The sequence below is a fragment of the Neodiprion lecontei genome, chromosome 6 (genome assembly GCF_021901455.1).
Source record: "Neodiprion lecontei isolate iyNeoLeco1 chromosome 6, iyNeoLeco1.1, whole genome shotgun sequence".
NCBI classification, from domain to species: domain Eukaryota; kingdom Metazoa; phylum Arthropoda; class Insecta; order Hymenoptera; family Diprionidae; genus Neodiprion; species Neodiprion lecontei.
In genome coordinates, this window is record NC_060265.1 from 21649216 (window position 1) to 21668324 (window position 19109).

Here is a 19109-nt window from a genome sequence, read left to right on the forward strand (position 1 = left end):
ACTTCCGATTAATATTCACAAGGCGCGCTCGTTGATTGGCTATTAATTACCTGAAAGGCTCTGCTATTCAATACACTGGACGGGAATACAGATGAACTTTCGGATATCGTAACCGTTCCCGAAACCCAATCCACGTGGTTCGATATTCCTCACGGATTATCAACACTATCCATCTGCCCGGGAATTCCGCCGCGCATAAATCAACTCCGATGTTTACACAAGTAGCAATCTTCCAAGCATTTATTATATGAGGAATTAATTAGGTTTACTCCACCTCTCCTCTCCTTCGGTAAATTGTATCAGATCTTCAAGGATCATGGGAGTAACTCGTCGATCTATGAGGCGACGGCTCAGGCTGATTGGAACCTTCTCAGTTTCATTAGGAGGCTTGACCCTCTCAGTCCAATCAGCGATTTTTAAATTCCCACGTGCAACTCGATCCGTTGATTAAATCTCATCCCCAAATTTTTAATGCGTGAGTTAATTTGCTTGTCCCGACATTCGGAGTCGGTGGACAGCACGGGGTTTGCGAGATCGTGATAACCGTGACATCTCGAGCACGTGGTGCACCATGACAAACCCGTGGCGGTTAGCCACGGAATACATATACATATAATAATACCTCAGAATATAGCACGAGCATAACGAATTATCATAGCGGAGTATAAAGTCGGGTGCTGGCGCCATAAGTCACCATGGACCATAAACATTGCGCAGTGGATTCCGGGCCCCATATGATCCATGCGAGTCCCTCGACGCTCCCTATGTAATAAAACAAGTGTTCGCATGGGACATAATTGTTGAGCTACGGTGGTGGCGACTCGTCCGTGAAATGGCAGTCTGTTGTTCGATGCCTGCATGACTTTGCATCGGAGGGAGGGTGCTCACTCGATCATCATGGTACACGGATCAGCGAAATTTGACAGAAAAATCGGCGATTTCTCGATCAAGGGCTTTTCACCAGTGTGAATCGTGTACCTTGAAACAAAACGATCTTCATTTTCTAACAACACCTGAATCAACTCTTGCCGATGTTCCTTGCGTCGCGCTGGTCGTTCAAGTCATTTTCACTTCCACTGTAAAACACATCCCAATCCAGACGCGAACAGCTATCGTTGCGCAAGAGACGTTGCTTCGACATCCTAAGGGTGTGACGTCGTTCAGTGGTTTCTGATCATCCACGTGCAGTGTGTGGTTACAGTGTAACTACAATGTACCTACGCTGCGGGGCTGCAAGGTGGATAACGCACCGCAAAATGGTGATGCATATGCATAGGAAGCAGCGGCCGATGTGTATTTAGCATGTAAGACATCAATCACAGTCCGGACAATATTGGCATGATAATCAGAATGGATTCAGTGGGGTTGGGTCTCGGTCCAGGGGGCACCGTCTAGAGGGTGCGGATGAATCACCCTGCTGCTCCCGTCTATCGTCTGTCTCCAGTTCACCACCCTCTAATTCCTTCACTCGTGCCACTGCACTTTGCCTGCAACTGTTTCAGTCCTCTTTTTTTCACACCCGAATACCGCTGCGGGACGGTTCTCACTAAAATAGACGTCTCGAAGCTGCTCCGGTAGCTGTTTTGCTCAGAGTTTCGGGGTCGACTCAGGTGCATGTTGCCAGAAATACGTGATTCTGTTACCGAATGCAACAACGGTGATTATTCGCTGGATTATAAGTTGTGGGACTGGTGGTAGCTTATAAGTTTGATTTTGTAAAGGTGGAAGGACCACCCCGGCTTTCCAAGACACTTAAATTGATTAAACCGGCAGGAATGGTTCAGCTATTGTCGAAGTTCACCGACCGTACGAAATTCTGATTTACAGTCCCGAGCCCAATCCTCGAAATTTCAACATAAGCTTTGCAACAGTTCCCCACGATTTTCTTTCACTAAGGTCCACCTTCCGCGACGAACGCTTCACGGCAATGGGCATACCGTTCCATACAGTGCCCTACGATAAGCCATGAGAATCAAATAGTTATGGAGCGTAGAAAGGACCCTCATGGACGGCGACTCGATCGCTCGTAATTTAATTGTAAATTTCACATATTTCCTTTCGTTTTTTTTTTCTCTCGTCTGCTAGTTCGCTTCTCTTTTCGTGCCACTCGCACTATGCTTACAATCTGTCGGGGCGTTGCACTTTCCGAAAATCCAATCAGGGAATGAACCTGCCTACCAACGACGGCGTTATTTTCCGGGGTGAATTTAATGTTTTTAATCTAAATCCCCGCACACGTCTGCGAATGCGTCCCCCAGGAGGTCTAGGCTTAGTCCATCTCCTTGGGGATGCTGAGCCAGCCCTCCTCGGGGTGCCGTAAGCGCAGCCACTCACTGTGTCACGGCCGATGACGACGACGATGACGACGACGCAAAACCTTTGCAAGTTTCGCCTGACGACGCAAGAACCCGGCCTGGCATTCCAGCGACAAAAAGCAACCGAGAAAGAGCATTAACCGGGGGAAGATGGAATCGATCCGAGTGACATTCTGCATGGTGCAGTGGGTCAGGAAGTCGACTCGACTCTCGTCTCACTGCGAGAAGAAACGTCGCGTGGAATATTCTTTAAATCATATTTCGGTGTGAAACCAACATGCAAGTATCGGAAGTTCAGTTACCAAGTTTTTACTCATTCCGAGTTCCTGTTACAAACGAATATCCGTCAGTGTAATATTTACCAAGAACTTCGCGATTTCATTATCTTTTAACAATTTTCGCAGCTTCCTTTTATAATCTCAAAGATTGTGTTACAAGAGCTTTCATTCAAGCTTGGTAAATAAAAATTTCAGTTACGATCTAATTATGTTGAAATTTTGAATTATCCGTAAAAACTTATCTATAGTAGTAAACATCTGCCAATTTTTGTCAATATCAAGACCACCATTTTGCACAACGGCTCTGCGGCTTATCTTCAACGACGGTTGCGATCGCAATGCGCGGAACAAGACTTGGTTTAAGCCTAGCGTCCGATAACGAGACATTAGAAATTCCATTAATATCGGGCGCGGTGCGCGTTAATAAAATAGATTGGTTCTTTGGGAAGGAATGAAGCGGAGGGTCCACCCTCGGCATTAACGTGGCGCCCCGGCCCCGCGTCAAATCCCAGGACGTATGTCGGGATCATCGGACCCCCGCATACTCGCACATTCGCGTGGGCGCCCCCCACGTTCCGGGGCACCGCGACCCCAACATACATAGTCATGGACCGAGGGGGTCGCGCGATATACCGACCGGAAAATAGTTACAAAACAGATCCTCGAGTTGGGCGGGAAAAATGATCGTCGATAGGGGTTCGGAGGAGGAGCGGGGGCGGAAAAGTATAACGTAGGGTTACGGGGTGTAAATGGCAAAAATATTCGAACGTAGGGAGACGTAATGCTACCGCGTAGGGCGTCCTCAAGATTAAGTGTATTTCTGAGTATTTCTGACCCCGCTGCTTATTGTCATCTGCGACTGTTCTCGACGAATGCGTCATGCATCCAGGGTAAATTTCTTCGCTGATCGTCATGCGCGTTTTTTATACTCTTACTGTAAAAATCTATAAGAATTTAGCGATGAGACCGGAGGGGATGAAAAGCGGTAAAGTAAAGTCTGAATTTAGGCAGTACCGGAGGTAAATCGAGTGGCGTATATGACAGATTTCGAAAAGGGAACAGAGGCGGAATCATTCCCCCTAATGTACCTAACAATTATTCGAATCATCCAACAATTCGGTGGGTGTCACGAAGCGATTAATTATTTTGCGCGTGATTAATTTCAAACTTTGACAATTTCGGTAGAGAAGCAGCGGCCAATTAATTTTGCGAGAACCTCTCGATTACCATATAGACGAGTGTTTGCCTGCAGCGTTGAATATTATCTAACTCTACGCATGTGCAGCAGCAGCGGCGGCATCATCGTCGGCGACACGATAAACACACAAACGCGTGTCCTGCGGGCTGAATCAGTTGGAGGGGGAGGATTTTAGGGAGGACCTCACCGAGCGCTGGATCAGGGCCACCTAGTGCATCGCACGCAGGACACGCACGTACGGTGCATGCCTTTTGACGAGGAAATAACGATTTGTTTAAACGGCGAATACAATATCTGGTCCTCGAGGCGGCAGCCGGCCGGTAAGCAGTGAGTAAATAGCCGCGTCGAGTGCGCTGAACCAACATAGACGCGTGTCTCCCACGCGTTACACTCGGTGTAGGTATTGAGAGTGTCGCGATAGAAGTAGAAGTAGTCTCTGTTACTTCTCTCATGTGGGGTCTGCGAGAGATGAGTTTCCCACAAACAAAACGAGAATAAGTGGAAGAGGAAGAAGAACAGAGAGAGAAAAAGTCGTAAAGAGAAGAAGAAGACGAGGAGAAGCTGCGAGATAGAGGACGAGAAAAAAAAAAAAAAAAAAGATAAGAAAAAGAACAACAATCTTCCACACCGCTACGTTACTTATTACACAAGTCTCGCGGGTATTTACAGTAACATAAATTCACGGGCCACGGTAAATACGCCCGGACCACCCCACGGAGAATTATTTTCCACTCGAGTTGTTGCCCGCGCGCTCTTTTCTGAACCGTACGGTGATTAGGTCCCGGGGAAGATTCACTCTTTCACCTCTGATCCACCTCGGCAAGGGATGAAGAATGACGCGCTTCGAGTGAGCCAATGCCTAGCCGAAAATTATGTAGGTAAAGCCGGGAGATAAATGGGGTGAGCAGTAACGAGCCCTTGCCTTGCCCCCGTCTCGAGTTTCCTTCCGGCGAAAATGACGCGCGCGAGGATCAAATCTGCCCAACAAAGATTTGCCCATTTTTTTTCTGTTCCCGGGTTTGTCCGTAAACCTGAGGATTCAACGACCGGAAGAATTGTGTAGCGATTTTCAGCAGCCCGCTAACCGAGTCCTTTCTCCAAATCGTTTGGGCGGAGACAAGAGCTGCGCGACGGTGTTACGCAGATACGCATCCCACAGCAATTATTCAATGAATACATGAATAACGTTCCACCTGATACATAATGCAGCATCGTAATCACAGTACAATAGTAGCCGCTGCGCCGTCGCAGCGCCGAACAAACCACTCGACGAGCTCTGGTCTCACAAATTTTTCTCCGCGATGATAATTGACCCTCGGATAATTCAAGGGTGATTCACGCCTCTCGTGAGCTCGTCATCTTCCGCACGAAACGACAGATGATCGTCGGCTCCAACTTAACTGGGTTAGACAAATAAAGGGGAATTATGGAACCGAGGGACGAACCTGTGCTTTGATCACTGCTTTTCGCCTCACTATCGTCTTCGTCGGGTCCACGCTGACAATGAGGTGCGTCTCTCAGGCTCGTTGAGCATTCAATTAAGAAGGTTCAACGCTGGACCGAAAGATGACAAAGCGGGATTTGGGAATTTTGTTTTTGTCATGCTGGTTAGGGGCGCGGATTTCTCTCTTCCTCTCTATTTCTCTCTGTCCTTTTAACACGCAGAGCCTGAAATGAATTAAGTCATTTTCGATCCCGGTTCCTTCAAACTGCCTGTATTACGATACGATCGGCACGGTTTATCGCCTCGTTATACTTGCGCATGAAATAAAAGTGCGACTTGCATCGTCGTGGCGAGACACGTCGAGTGGAAGAAAACCCGCATGTACCCAGACATAACTCATACCATACAGAGTCGATAGAAATGCATGACTCGGTGTGCACGACCGGGGCTGCGGAACAAGCGTTGAATAATAATAAACCGTGTGGTTTTCAAGCGATGCATCATACTTTGCTTTGATCCGCATCAAGCGGTTCAAACTCCTGCAAGTTGGAGGATCGATAAGCCGTGCATCGGTGGTGCAAGCACACGTTTCGAACACTCGATGCATGAAGACGTCAGGAGGGACGGGTTTAAGCTACGTTAATTCCCTCTATTCATCGCTTGGCAAGCGGTTCGGAAGGGCACTTAAAAAATTCCGCAGCGTCTTCGAATTCAAACTTATATGTGTATTACCGTACTGCGCGAGCAGCCTCCCATTGACAGAAAACCTCGTGACGATGTTCGAGCAGCGGCACTTTCCCTTTGGAAATCACATCTCGAGGGACCGGTTCGCCTCTCCTAAGTGTCTTCCTGCAGTGAGTCAAGGACTGAAACGAACCCCGTAAAAATTCAAAGTGACAGTAGTCTCTGCATATTGGAATAGATCCAGGTTTTTTCTAGTCACTGGTTTTACTTCAAGTATCGAATGGGCTTGATTCGAGTTGAGTGACAGTTGCCGGATGTTAGCTTTTTCTATATTTTTTTTTCTGTAACAAAAATCTGTTTCACAGAAAAATATAAACTTGTGCGCTTTCGATGAATACTGAAATAAGTTGGCGACAATGCACCGCCGTAAATAAATTTCTTTACATTCTGTAACTAGTGATCCTAGACACGCCAGGAGAGCTTTTAATCGAAACCAATTCGTAGTTCAAGTGCGTCATTATGTGTGTAACAGATGTTTGCGAACGAACCATATGGGGAAAATACACCGATATTAAGCCTGGAAGTTGCTATCGGGGGTTTATAAGAGAAAGTCTAGCTGTCGTCGACGGGATTCCGGATAACAAATGGGTCGAGTTGCGTCACTGGCCATAATCCCTTGCATCATAGGTTGTATAAAACGGGGGTAAAAGCGTATGGATTGGGGTGACATTTCAACCGACCTAGTGTCGCGATCTCGTAAAACGGATAACCGAAACTTGAACCTTAAGGCGTTCTTTGATCTCTTTAATTCTATGTCTTACAATTAGGCGACTGCGGGGTTGAATCGTCAAGAGTCAAAGGCCGCCCCCGTTTTCAACTTCTTTGATGGCTAATAATCGGGTATTTACGGCTAAACGACGTTTAATCAAACTAGTTACAGCCGCCTATAAAGTCGCTGCGTAATCGATGGTGCACCGAGCCAAGGTAAGACCTGGTCGTCTTATAAGCTCGCACACACAGCTGCCTCCGTAGTTCTATTATATCGCCATTTGCATGCTCACCGAAGCTGAAGGCTTTATGGATCCCGTTCGTTATATCGATATACAAGATTATCGGCTTTCGTAGGCTTTTTCTGCGCTCCGTAAAGGTATAAGGTATATAATAAACGGGCAGGAAATTTTCTCGATTTATTATTCAGATTAACGGCTGATTCGTGCGGTCATTTTCATCACGCGGTGAACGATCAAAGGGGCTGCAGCCGTTCCCCCTAGCGTCTTAAAATAATTCCGAAAGCCTTTTTTCTCTCCCGACTTCATTCGATCTAATCGAATCAATTTTCGCTGAAATGAAATTTCAGGCATAAGAAGGGACCCTCCAACACGTATCGATCGTTGAAAATTCCACGATTTCTCTCGCTAACGGTTATTCCAAATGCAGAAACTCGTTCCTTGAATGAAAATCATCGATTGGTAGCACGTAAATTTTCCTCACCTCGCTGCAGCCGTTTTTCTGATGGTGCAATTTCATTTATAATTCAACGATTTCCTCAGGTATTCAACCGGTTTCTCGACTTTCTGTTTCTACTGTTCCTTGACCGGATTTTTAACCTGCGTTACAGCGTTGTGCAGACACTCTGCGCAGTCTGCTTTCGCTGTATAATAACTAAGATTGAAAGAATAATCAAACAGAGAGAGAGAGAGAGGGAGAAAAAGAGAGAAAATCATTCTATAACACTAAAAAATAAATTTTCCCCGGTTTTAAAACCGGGGTCAAGCTTTTTCCTCGGACTTGAACGTCCTGTAGAGGTGAAAAAAAAAAAAAAAGAAAAAAACGTAAAGAAATAAGAAACTAGGGGCTGTTGGACGTCGTAGCCGCAGCAGTTGAAGGAGATAAAATCGCGGGGTTTGCTCCTAAAGCGAAGGCATAAAGGGGCCCTATGCATAAAAGATGCTATCGCAAAATGTCTCACACGGCCACAAGGCCTGGCCTGGCCCGATGTACACAGTCGGCCTCCGGAGGGCCCACACAGCGAAGTGCATCGCGTTTGCCAACTGTTCACTCGCAGCCTCGAGATCCGGGGGAGATTGCGTGCCTCCTAGACTCGAGTGAACAGCAACGGCGCGGTGGAGTAACAACGAGAGTCAATGGTCCCCGTCGACTCGTCATTATGCTCGCTAATGTCCCGGTGCAGGTCCTTCCGCAAAATGGCTGTAACTTGGCGTCGCAAAAGTTGACATTGACTAACCGCCGCCATGTATAAGGCTGGTGGCACCTGCGGGAGACTTGGCGAATAGCAAAATACACGCGAAAAGTCCGCGGAATACGGAAATAACGCTCCGTGTATGCGCTCATTACGTTCGACTCGTGGAAATATGGAAATCCGTTTCATTTTTCACACCGCGGGTAAATTAATTGCTGACAACGCGATTTGCTAAAAGTCAACGCAAAGGCTGCCATATCCGATATCGGGTATAATTGATGTGCCTTTTGTTGTCTGTTCTCCGACAACCGTCGGTGATAAGAATTCGTTTCACGCTTTTCATACCCTCAGTTCAAACATTTCTTCGGTATATTTTGTATCGTGATAATATAACGAAATTAGTTCCCGAGGCCTGTTCAAAAATTCGGGACTGACAGGCGGATGTTTGATTCCAGTAATTGATTGGCTCTGTTTCATCGAGTCTTTTTGTTCATTGTCGAGTCTTCGTCACGCCGTCTGACTCAATACGTACGTATCCCCGTGCTGAGACCTCTCCACCTTAAATCACGTCGTATAAAACAAGTGTGAGAGGTGTAATTTTTTCTAGTCACGCAGCGACACGTTCCCGTGGCATATAATCAGGAACACATTGATTATTGATTGCGCGTTAATTACGTATTCGGCGATTCACGGTGTATTTTAAATCTCTTTACCAGCGAGCCGCTAATAACGATCCCGAAGGTGCTACCAGCTCCGATCAGTGACGGTGCTTTCACCTGGCCCGCGCCGTAAAAATTCGTGCCTTCCTCAGCTTAAACAAGCCGCGTTGTTCGCAGGGGCGAAAAGAAAATCCAGAGTTTGAAACCCACGAGGCTGACCATAATTTTCCGGTGCCAATTTAATGGTACGTCCTTAACACGCGTACGCGTCACACTGATCGGGCGCTAATTAATACGCAGGCAATTGAGCGATAAACAGCGTGAATCTCTCTACAGGCGATGTTCGCCCGGCGGCAATGTGCCTTGCCCGAGTGCAGTTTCATCCTAATCTCACGTAATTTCGATGGACGGGCAGGCACTCTTCATCATCTATCAATTGCCCGGTTGTCGGATCGGCCGTACGAACGTCCTAAAAACGCATTCTCCAACAGTCTGCATCCATAAATGGATTGCGCGCAGACTATCATCCTCGACGCGAGCTTCGAAGTGACAAAAAGTAAATGGGCCAACGAGACAGCGACGGGCAGTGTAAAAAACTCACAGGGTGTAATAATTCAAGCGTTGTGGTTCCAAGTGGCTCTACTCGATTTCGATTAACGTCAAGTTGTCAAAATTTGTCACTCGCGCTGCAGACTCGATTGTAAACGTCCTGTGGTAATTGCTTTATGTGTGTACTTGACAGTTTTCGATATTTCATGCATTGTTCCACGCTTTATGAGTCACTTATTAATTTATAAATCTACAGTGTTTTTTTTTTCATTAAGCTCGAAGCGAAAATTTCTGTCTCTACAGTTCGAGAATAATTCTACGCTCGAATTCAAGCTGCGAGGGATCATAACGAGGCCCGGCGTATCGTAGGTGAGGAGGTCAGGCGTCAAGGTTGAGTGATAAATAACGGGGAGGATAATTAACTCCGTCGAAACGGAGTTCGACGAGTAGGAAAAGGGGGTGTGTTCGAGTCCCCAGCATACTTTCGCGTCAGCGAACCAGAGAAATATTGTTACGTCGTCAGTTCTCGTGTCGAACAAGCCACGGATTAAGGTTCATCGAATTAGAGAGGTCAGCACGGCGCGGGGAGAAGGACGGAGGACGGCGAAAAAGTAGGGAAAAATTATTTTCCTACGCGAGAGTTTGAAATCCAGCGCGGTGAAATAAAAAGGAATAAAACGGAAATGGATATAAAATTATTCTCAAAATTCACTTCAGTCGACAATGTTGGCGGTGGTGGTGGTGGTGGTGCAACTCTGTGCCGCATCGCGTCAAACTCCGCGATTGCGATGCATCTGTCATATCGAGCGTCGTCAATAGCTCGTCGGGATTTTCAATGCGGCCGCATTTCAATCCGTGTAATCAAATTACAGTCAGTCAGACAAGCTGCAGCCGGTGACGAGCAGCCGAAAATCGGGTCCGTTTATTCGTCGTGTTTTACAGCGGTAGCTCCGAGCTTTTCCCACTTCTGCAATGGTATCGCTTTTCCAGGAAGTGGACGGATCCTGCGGGGAATGGAGACGATTTTGGGATATGAAAGAATTCGGATCCGCGATCCACAAGCGTATCGCTTCTACCAGGGATATCGGTGTAACAGTCGGGCAAAATTACACGCACGTATTCCGCTTCGTCGTGAAAGTTATCCTCTTGAAAGCCGCGGGATCGTCTCCAAATTAGAGTAAACGCGCTCAAAGACGTTCACCGATTTTGCACTGTGAATTTCGCCCGTTAAGCATGTTATATTTTTAGCGGATATTCACAGCTCTTCGATAATGTATTTATCAGATTCTATCGAGGCAGAATGTGCCTGACGGTACTGCTGCTGGGGGGGATCGGGGAGAGGAGAGGGATTGTCGGACTGATGCACGTATATAACAAGCCTTGGTGAATACCGCCTTGATTGACCGGACAAACGGATGGACGAAGGGGGCTCGATTCGGCTCGTGGAATTCTGTATTCGATTATATTAGCCGCGGCAGGATCGCGTTGATTCGTACACTTGGTACTTTGGATCGGTGCTACATTCGTGTATCCTAGAGGGAGGATAACACCGTATGGATCGTGGGTCAGGGGTAAGGTGGGGGTAAGACTTGAGAGCAATGCGTCGAAAGAGTTGAGGAATTAAAAATCCACCCAAGTTCTGCAGAGTAAAAGTAAAGTAAAGTTGGGTAACTTGAACTTGCAATCAGATCCGATTTCATTTTTAGCCATCCGTCTTTCTTCGTTCTCACAACATTTTTTTCGAATCTAAAATCATTTGGATTCTAAGGTCAAGGTTTTTATGGCAGCGTTCCAACCTATGACTCAGAAATCATGCGTGCTGAGTGATTTATACACAGCTTTTCAAATTCGAAAAAAAAGGACACTTTACCCAATTGACCCAGTCCAAGTCCTTGTCTCGTTTCAAACTGTCTTTCAGCTCGTTGAACTCACTTGCTTGTATTAAACCCTTAATTCGTTGAACTCACTTCATTTTCATTAGTTCTTTATTGCATGAATTAATTCAGATTACACTTTGGATGTTTGAGAATTGAATATTTTCAAGATTTATTCAATACCCACTTTTCAGTTTACGCATAATGGTATTTCTGTAATTTACTGTAAACGATTAATCGCTGCAATCTCAATACAATATCAATTCCCCAGAGAATAAAAAAATTCCTCTCATCATCGTCTGCCTACATTCGAATATTGATCTTGACTGACGGTTGAAAAGATTTGTATGCACGAACGTAATCATTTCACGAGTTCAGCAATAAAAGCAAACTGGTAGAAACTTTACAATCGTTCGTAAATTACTCGTCGTTTTTCATTGCTCCGAGCATAATATAAAATCATCCATAGGTATAATAATTTGTTCCTCGACCGATCAGTTTCGACAAAGAGTCAAATCAGTCGGTGTAGGTGTATGAAATACGTGTGACAGAGAATGGCTACCGCTCTGGTGAAGGCGATGCGAAGAGATCGAGATTCGTGATCAGCAATGAAGATCCCCGAGAAGAAAAATCTCCCGTGGCCTTTTGGCCCCATTAGTATTAACAGACCGAGTATATTTTCAATCCCAAACGAAGATTTATTGCCCCGTCTTGCGCCCTCGCTCGGAATCAAATATTATTGTGTAGACGTCTAATAGAATCGTAGGAGAGCGTTATACGAGCGATCCGAGAGTCCAATTCTCGTCGCAGATGACGCGAAGTGGCTCCAAATAAATCTGGGCGCCAGATCAACCGGCTCGCTTTCTCATCCAGCATCTCCTCCTCCTCATCGGCGTCCAAAACTCTTTATAGTCCAGGACATCGATACTACCGAGGACCAGGGCCACGTGTCCTTAAAATTCGAAGTTGCAGATCGGATCGCAAGTCCATTACTACTGCAGAGCTGCCGAAATTAAGTAGCGAAGAACTCGAGTGAGTAGCGAGATTTGGCGATGCGGCGTTTCGTCGGTTGTCACCGGCTCACGAAATATCAATTTTTTTAATGATGCCGATTTTAGGGACCGATTCGAGATACTATCGCCAAACTCACAGCGCTGCACGGGCTGCATTTGGGCAGCGTGGAACGCGTTTAGTCGGAGGTGGGCACGAAATAATGCTCCTTAGATAAGGATCTACAAGCACGTGCGCGCCAGAAACTCGTGTCAAAGGTTAAAAATTGTGCGCGAGGGATGTGAGTGTGTATTATATTTTCAATACGAAGGCGCGCTGTTTCACTTATTCATTGTCAAACCCACCGGGGAGCGTTAAACTGTCGCCGAATTTTTGAATGACGGGGCTCTTCGGTATGGTCGGTCAATTCGGTTTTAAAGATTTCCTAATTTCCTGCTGCGACATATCGCATTTATCAATTTTTATGCTCACTTAATATAAAACCATTGATATTGAATGGTTCAGTGATAGAAGTACAAGGTAATAAGTATGAATAATTGTCAAGTTTTATGAGTTTTAAGCGTGTACATTGTACATATTGACATTTTTTTTTATCAATACTGCCGTTATCATCTTTGTAAATAAAAATTTCGAATAGTCAATTCAAATGTCATTTAATTTTGCGGAATTCCGTGACTCGTACTAGTTTACCATATTTTCCAGCCGAGTGGCTGCACTACTGTTTCCGCACAGCAATATCAGCGTTGTAAACAAGTGTATATCCCGTAACGAAATCCAGTAGCGGGTAGCAATATACTCGGACTGACACCGAGATCCAGACTTGTTCCGTTTGTAGTGCAGCACGTTGATATTCGCAGTTGAGAATCGCGCGACAAAGTGGAGCGCGTATCACGAATTTCACGAAACGTTTTACATGCGCAATATAACGAGACACAAAAGTCGAAAGAGAATAACGCGGCTCTTTTACCGACGACGAATTGCGAGGAAAGTATTATGTGCACGCGGAACGAGTGTCTACACACAACGTGAAAGGATATTGCGATAAAATCGCGTATACAGTGGTTCTACATTGAAACGTACAAGTGCAATTTATCGACACCGGTGAAAGTGCATGATACGATATGTTGCAGGTATTACACACATAGTCGGAGAGCGATAAAACTATTCATCTCCAGTCCACTTTCATTCGATTTATATCCAGCGCATATTCCAAGTCTTGTACAGCTATTATTCAGTCAGTCCAAACCGCATTCGCGTTTGGAACAATTGCGGTAAAATTTCCGGGTTTCCCGTTTTCACCTAAAGTTAAAACTGGTGTTGACCCTCGGAGTCCGGTTCCTGGAGCAGTAAAAGCGTGTAGGTACGACCTCTTGTTACCCGGGTGAGGAAGGCAGAGTTTAATCGTGGAATAAGCTGCATTCTCTCGTCCCCGAAAGCGCCCCGAGGCACTTCGAGTCCGGTATGCAGAGCTGGCGTCACGCGTACATGCGGCCGAAAGAAGAACGCAAGCTCCAGTAGCGCCGTTCTAACCGCGTATAGCTCGTTTCATTGTCACTTGACTTAAGTAGACATAAATTAATTTAAACCACTGTACGTTAGCCCGGGGCGACGCAGCAGCGGCAACGGCGAGTGGCTCGTATATATTCATTGTTTGTTTAATCAGTTCATAAATTAGTTAGCTCGCCGGTGAGTGCCAGAAACGTTTCTACTGCATAGGTACCAACCGGCACTGACAGCAAGGTTCGTCAAAAATTCCGACCAAGTATGGTTCGAGGACGGATTGACGAAGCGGCGAAAATAGGTGGGAGCAAATTGCAGCTTTCTAGTTACCGGAAAAGTGGCACCAGCCGGTATCTACACCTGTAATTTGGCGAATAAAATTCCGTGAAAAGGCATCGCGTGGTCTCCGAGTTGATATCGAACGAGATACTCGGTCGGCTTTTCCCTCCACACGCGCAGAGATCCCCCCTCGCACTCGCTGCGCGTTAAAATGCACCCCAGCGTTACGCCCCCCTCAACCCCCGAGCTTTTTTCCCCATTCCCCGCACTCCCGATGGCTCGGTGCCACGAGAGAGTGGTGGATAATTCTGTTTTAGTTTCGCATTACATCGCTGCATCCGGGTTCTTCCTTCAGCCCCGCGTACATTTCGAACATCGCCTCCGGGCGAACGCTACGCGACTCGACGCCTCTTTCCGCCCCCGGGTGGCTACCGATGCTGAATAAGAATTTGACTAATTCAATCAGGGACGCTAAGAACCTGCCCCGCTTTGCTACCGCTCCCATTGTACTCCTTGTTACTTTGTTACTTTTGTCAGGAAACTGCGTAAGACAGTCATGGACCTTGCGTTGAAGGGCGGGCCTCGACTTTCCGTACCTTGTGACAAATATTTGGAAGCAATTTGAACACGGTTGTTTTTCACATTGGACACAATTCGCTGACCACTAGCAATCGATATCAATCTTCCGGTCGCAGGTACCCTGAACGAAACTTTCCAAGTTCCGTTACGAAATCCGCGAAGATGCTTCGGCGACTTTAATTCACTCATAGCAGCGAATCCAGCAGGCTGGCGCCCAGCTCGACGAATTCCCAAGGGACAGGACGAAGAGAGTGGCACGATTTTCTCGCATGGTGCATGCATCGAGGATGGCGGATACGGCGAGGATCCTCCATGCATGCGCCATGATCGCGTAGGTACATACATGTTACAGTTTAGCCGGCCAATGCAATTTCGGAGAATTTACACTCGCATCCTATCGCCGCAGCACCAGCTGCAAGCGAAACTACCCTCAAACTGCGAAATTATATTAGAACACACGTAGAGTTGTGGTAGAGTAAAAGTAACGGTTTATGGAATCCATAGCGCGTTGACTTGCAGTGGATGTGATTCCGCAAGCTTTCCACAATTGTTTTTAGAAAAACGTGCGAGACAGATTATACGCCGAACGGAACGTTTCATCGAAGATTGCGCTTCTTATCAGCAGCGAACTCCTGAAGAATTGGCCTCGTACCACTTTCGGCAACGATTTCGAGATTGGGTCCGTTCCAACGAGACGAGGGGTATAATAATCGACAATTACCATTATTTCCATCAAGCGTTCTCGGCTGAGATAATCCGCGGATTATTCGGACGAAGGCCTCATAAATTCCACGACTCTGCGTGAGTCACGAGGTGGATTATGGTGTAAGCCGCCATGACGACGGACCACTGGCGACAACGATATCCAGCATATAGGTAGGTATACAAGTACGAAACTGGCGGGGTCCCCCGGGTTCCTCCCGACTGCGGAATACATCCGCCGTCGCCTTAGTCCCCGCCTAAAAACTCATTTGGATGCGAGCAATGGCTCGTGAACTGAAGTGAGAGTCGTTCTTCCGGAAACGCGTTCCTGCCGTCCAACCAACAGACGACCTGGAAGATCAGGCAAGCCAATCCACTGACAAGTATTTAGAAGCAACGACCTCTGTGCCACGAATATCTGCATGCATCGGCGAAAGAAACGTGGATGCAGACTAACAAGATCAAGCCATCCGGAAGGTTCGACGTGAACCAGACAATGTTTGACTCGGACGATCGGGTTTCGAGCTTTTTACGAAAGGTTGACGCACCTGGGTCGAGAGACTTTGAGAAAAATGGCGCGAATTTCCACAGCGTGACGGTGATATATTTCAGTGAATTGATTGGACGATTACGAACGGTTTGGTGAGTTTGAATATCATCAGCTTGAATGGAGTATTCCAAATTATTTGACTTTCTTATCGAGTCCCTCGTTAAAATCGCTCTACGACCTTCTTCGCGGGGAATAATTTACCGCCTCGCTTGACTTCACCCCCGCATTTTGAGTTCGACTAGACAGTAGAACGAACAAAACTAAGAAACAACATACATCCGAAGCCGACTTAAGGGCGGAAGTTGAGTTTTGATGAATAAGGACAAGAAGAGGATAAGGTTACAGTACCGTCCGGCAGAGCCCTTTGCCAGGAGCACTGAAGGGAGGCACTGAAAACATGAAAACGATTCCCATTCCCATTCCCCGAGAGCCGAGGCACTTTGGTCTTTAATACACGTATCGAATAATCTCCTTTGTCATGTAAATAGAAGAGATTACGTTTCGTGCGGGGGTCGCGTCTTGGCGATGCTGCTCATCTGCAGCTGAGAAGAGGAGCGAATAGCAGCTTTGTGATACTCGGATGGCGCCGCGCTAGGCGATAACATTGTGGTTCAAGGGCCGGGCTGCAGTTCGTCTGTATTATAACGTTCCTTCACGGATCCCTGAGGGAAAAACCGTCCGGATCCGAATCCCTCGGGTGACGTTCTCGCACGCATCCAACCGGCCAGTGCGCATCGGCTGCATCGTCTCAAAAATTATACCGCGATGGTTATTCCGGATGACGCATTGCAGATAACCATAGACTGCACAGCGACGCAATTTACCCCCGTTGACGGGGCGCCGAGTGTCGCCTTTTCCTCCCTGATCACTCCGAGCAGCCAGGGCAGGGAGTGTTTCAAATTTTAATTCACTGCAGTTCACACCGGTCCCCTATCAGATGTATATCAATCCACTCGCCATTAAGCGTTGCTGAAAGTTGAGCTCGCCCTTGCGGACTAATTTATAAGGGGTTATGTTCGGTCGGAACGTCGAAATGTTATTCAATTTTCGTCGGGCTTCAATATTTTCGGTATTTGGAATACCTGGAGATTATTCCCTCAAAGTTCTCAGTCAATTCGACCAAAATTGACGAGGTCACGGGGATTTGAAGTGTACGGATACTTCAGCGTTCGATAGAACTTTTTTTATCTGTATGCGTAAGCAATTTGTGTTGTGCCATAAAGATATGCTTGTATTAGTAAGTGCAAAAGATAAAAACGGACGATTTTTTCACCCGAAATCAATAGACTTACAAACGTCGACTATTTTGTCCCAAATAAATATTTCCAAAGACTGTTTATTCAAGGACTGCATAATTTAAAGTATAAAGTAAATCTACTCGATTCTTTGATGTCACCGCTAAACACGTTTTTTTTTTTTTTTTTTTTTTTTTTTTGAGAAAATACAGGAAAAAAATAACCGTACCTGTAATTTTAAATTTCGAACATTCTTCATTGGAAAAATTATGACAAGTTCACGAGAAGATAAGTTTGGAAATACACGGATTTTTTTCCACTCACATAGTTATTAAAGTTTCGAAAATAGAAAAAAATAAATAAAATATTCCAAAAACCGGCGACTTTTCTGGCTTCCGTTACATGTGCGATTAAATCCTGTAAAGTGAATAAAACTCAACCTCACGTTAATTATTCCAAAAGCTCAACAATTACTCAGCACGGCGCTCTGATTGCTTGTCATTTTTCACATCCAGCTCTGGCACTGCAGATTGCCGAGTGTATATTTCGGGGGTTAAAACACAAGCTATGAAGTCGTTGACGCGTGTACGGCTTGTGGTAATTACCGGCTGTCAAACAAGGAGATTTATCGTAATACATTGTACAGTTGACACGATTTTACAAAATGTTTTTTCTCCTCTTCTCCTTTTTCTTTTTCTCCATTTGCCGTTTTCGCACGTGATGGGAATTTATCCAGGCAGGAAATACCGAGTCGTCGTCGTTATATTCCGCGGTTTTGTTATATCCCATTTTTCTTCCGCCCTCTCGCGATCCACCTGCGTGGTATTCGGGGCGGAAGGGTGACACCGAGCAGCCAATATCTCGTCGTATGCAAATAGTGTATAAGTGACACGTGTGAAATGACAATCACCCCTGCACGCGCGTCACCGGTAGTTTAATTAGATTACACCCCGTCGCCCCGCGCATATAACAGAGAGAGGGATGCACGCCCCAACGGCGAGCTTGCAGCCTAGGAGCAAACAAGAAGTGACGGGTTTTCAACCCCCTGCTGGAAATGATTGGGCGAATTCTTTCACCCTGGTGTCATCGTGCGGCGGTATGGGTGATAGCGCAGGGCACGGCTTATGCAAATAAATAAATACACGCGTACGTTATACACGACGCCGGTGAACTTGAAAATTTTAAGAAGCTTTTGAGCGGAGAAGCTTTATCGTGAAACACAGTTTGTTCTCAATCTCCTCGCGGGAATACGCAAAGCACATGTTTGCCGAGCTGTTCCCGACAAATACGATCAATTTTTTTCGCCAAAATTCTCCTCCTCTTTTTTCTTAGTGTTCTTTTTTTCATTGTTACCTCCCCTCTAGTCGCACCTACGCGAAGCTCGAGAATCCCGAGTAAAGGAAGACGCGAGTTTGTGCCTACGACACGGGTTTCCGAGTAAGATCTTGACGTTGTTTAGAATATACTTGAAATACGGAATCTGGCGCGTATATTTACCCAGCAGGTATCTCTTTCGGGGATAAGACAATATATACGTCGTAGTATAAGGGGAGCGAAGAGCACTTACGGTAAAAATCGGAAATAAAATTTGATCCTTCGGTTGGGACCAGCGGTAAACAAATTCTCCCATAGCTGTTCCAATGGAGACGAAAATAGTCGAGACGCGAGTTGCATCCATTTCGGATCCCGAAACGGTTCCTTGCTCCCGCGGGTCCTCGGGGAGCCGAATACACCCTCGCGGAAAGAGGAGGAAGAGGACGACTTTGATGTCAGAGAGGCGGGAGGCGCGCGAGATGAAACGGAAAGATGGCTTTTTCCTGCTGAATTTTATATATACGTATACCCGAGTAGAAGATGCGTAAAGGTACGCGGCGGTTTAGCTACACGTGTATGTATCGCCTCTCCCGCACCTCAGAGGCAGTAATGGGCCATTCGCATGGCTGCCCTTGCCCTTTCATCTTCCTGCAGGAGATTGCTGCAGCAGCCGAAAAGCGACGCGGTTAAATTCCGAGCTGCGACACCTCGCTGAATTGAGATGTTACATTACGAGTG

General features: G+C 46.3%; 1 protein-coding gene across 3 annotated transcripts in view; it reads right to left on the bottom strand.

Annotated features, from left to right (window-relative positions):
- LOC107224593 (protein slit) overlaps positions 1-19109 on the bottom strand; it is a 200743-nt gene that overhangs the window by 45394 nt on the left and 136240 nt on the right. Inside the window, exon 1 of one of the 3 annotated variants that reach the window (XM_046742930.1) lies at positions 5237-5247. The exons of the other annotated variants lie outside the window; for them this stretch is intronic. The gene's annotated coding sequence lies outside the window, so the exon portion shown is untranslated. Of the gene's footprint in view, positions 1-5236; positions 5248-19109 lie in introns of those variants that run through there. 3 annotated transcript variants of the gene reach the window in all.